A 3348-nucleotide genomic window follows, 5' to 3' on the forward strand; every position below is an offset into this window, starting at 1 on the left:
AATTGAAAAACGGACAGCCGACCTCCAGTGGAGGATTGTACATGGAATAATAGCTACAAATAGATATCGGGTGCACCTCGATCCAGGTGTTAGTGAGGGTTGTCTTTTCTGTTCTGAGTCGGAGTCCCTGTTTCACTTGTTTGTGGAGTGTTCTCGGCTTGAACCTATTTTCAGGTTGCTAGCTGAATGGTTTCGTCTACTTGGTGAAAATTTCTCACTTCAGCTTTTTATTTTTGGGATGAAATATAATGTTCAGAGAAGAAATGTTTTTGTTTTACTAAATTTTTTATCAGGTATGGCAAAACTTGCGATTTGGAAAACCAGGAAGAATCGTATGTTAGGCAAGGGGTCTGTGGACGTGGTGGCCATGTTCTCAGGCTTAGTAGCAGCTAGGCTGAAAATAAAGTTTGCTTATTATAAGCTTGTGGGGAATTTGCCAGTGTTTATGAGCATTTGGGGAATTAATGAAGTCTTATGTACAATTCTTGATGATGGAGATTTGCTGCTAACATTGTGATTGTGTTTGGATACTAAGTGGTGTTTATTACTGTTTTTTTTAATCACTGTATAAATAAAGGTACTTTTGAAATCTCTATCTATCTATCTATCTATCTATCTATCTATCTATCTATCTATCTATCTATCTATCTATCTATCTATCTATCTATCTAATCTGTCTATCTATCTATCTATCTATCTATCTATCTATCTATCTATCTATCTATCTATCTATCTATCTAATCTGTCTATCTATCTATCTATCTATCTATCTATCTATCTATCTATCTATCTATCTAATCTGTCTATCTATCTATCTATCTATCTATCTATCTATCTATCTATCTATCTATCTATCTATCTATCTATCTATCTATCTATCTATCTATCTATCTATCTATCTAATCTGTCTATCTATCTATCTATCTATCTATCTATCTATCTATCTATCTATCTATCTATCTATCTATCTATCTATCTATCTATCTATCTAATCTATCTATCTATCTATCTATCTATCTATCTATCTATCTATCTATCTATCTATCTATCTATCTCTATCTGTCTGTCTGTCTGTCTGTCTGTCTGTCTGTCTGTCTGTCTATCTATCTATATCTATCTATCTATCTATCTATCTATCTATCTATCTATCTATCTATCTATCTATCTATCTCTATCTATCTATCTATCTATCTATCTATCTATCTATCTATCTATCTATCTATCTATCTATCTATCTATCTATCTATCTATCTATCTCTATCTATCTATCTATCTATCTATCTATCTATCTATCTATCTATCTATCTATCTATCTATCTATCTATCTATCTATCTAATCTGTCTATCTATCTATATCTATCTATCTATCTATCTATCTATCTATCTATCTATCTATCTATCTATCTATCTATCTATCTAATCTATCTATCTATCTATCTAATCTGTCTATCTATCTATCTATCTATCTATCTATCTATCTATCTATCTATCTATCTATCTATCTATCTATCTATCTATCTATCTATCTATCTATCTATCTATCTATCTATCTATCTATCTATCTAATCTGTCTTTCTATCTATCTAATCTATCTATCTATCTATCTATCTATCTATCTATCTATCTATCTATCTATCTATCTATCTATCTATCTATCTATCTATCTATCTATCTATCTATCTATCTATCTAATCTGTCTTTCTATCTATCTATCTATCTATCTATCTATCTATCTATCTATCTATCTATCTATCTATCTATCTATCTATCTATCTATCTATCTATCTATCTATCTATCTATCTATCTATCTATCTATCTAATCTGTCTTTCTATCTATCTATCTATCTATCTATCTATCTATCTATCTATCTATCTATCTATCTATCTATCTATCTATCTATCTATCTAATCTATCTATCTATCTATCTATCTATCTATCTATCTATCTATCTATCTATCTATCTATCTATCTATCTATCTATCTATCTATCTATCTATCTATCTATCTGTCTGTCTGTCTGTCTGTCTGTCTGTCTGTCTGTCTATCTATCTATCTATCTATCTATCTATATCTATCTATCTATCTATCTATCTATCTATCTATCTATCTATCTATCTATCTATCTATCTATCTATCTATCTATCTATCTATCTATCTATCTCTATCTATCTATCTATCTATCTATCTATCTATCTATCTATCTATCTATCTATCTATCTATCTATCTATCTATCTAATCTGTCTTTCTATCTATCTATCTATCTATCTATCTATCTATCTATCTATCTATCTATCTATCTATCTATCTATCTATCTATCTATCTATCTATCTAATCTGTCTTTCTATCTATCTATCTATCTATCTATCTATCTATCTATCTATCTATCTATCTATCTATCTATCTATCTATCTATCTATCTATCTATCTATCTATCTATCTATCTATCTATCTAATCTGTCTTTCTATCTATCTATCTATCTATCTATCTATCTATCTATCTATCTATCTATCTATCTATCTATCTATCTATCTATCTATCTATCTATCTATCTATCTATCTATCTATCTATCTATCTAATCTGTCTATCTATCTATCTATCTATCTATCTATCTATCTATCTATCTATCTATCTATCTATCTATCTATCTATCTATCTATATCTGTCTGTCTGTCTGTCTGTCTGTCTGTCTGTCTGTCTGTCTGTCTATCTATCTATCTATCTATCTATCTATCTATCTATCTATCTATCTATCTCTATCTATCTATCTATCTATCTATCTATCTATCTATCTATCTATCTATCTATCTATCTATCTATCTATCTATCTATCTATCTATCTATCTATCTATATCTATCTATCTATCTATCTAATCTGTCTATCTATCTATATCTATCTATCTATCTATCTATCTATCTATCTATCTATCTATCTATCTATCTATCTATCTATCTATCTATCTATCTATCTATCTATCTAATCTATCTATCTATCTATCTAATCTGTCTATCTATCTATCTATCTATCTATCTAATATATCTATCTATCTATCTATCTATCTATCTATCTATCTATCTATCTATCTATCTATCTATCTATCTATCTATCTATCTATCTATCTATCTAATCTGTCTATCTATCTATCTATCTATCTATCTATCTATCTATCTATCTATCTATCTATCTATCTATCTATCTATCTATCTATCTATCTATCTATCTAATCTGTCTTTCTATCTATCTATCTATCTATCTATCTATCTATCTATCTATCTATCTATCTATCTATCTATCTATCTATCTATCTATCTATCTATCTATCTAATCTGTCTTTCTATCTATCT

This window comes from Trichomycterus rosablanca, chromosome 1 (assembly GCF_030014385.1).
Source record: "Trichomycterus rosablanca isolate fTriRos1 chromosome 1, fTriRos1.hap1, whole genome shotgun sequence".
In the NCBI taxonomy this organism is placed as follows: domain Eukaryota; kingdom Metazoa; phylum Chordata; class Actinopteri; order Siluriformes; family Trichomycteridae; genus Trichomycterus; species Trichomycterus rosablanca.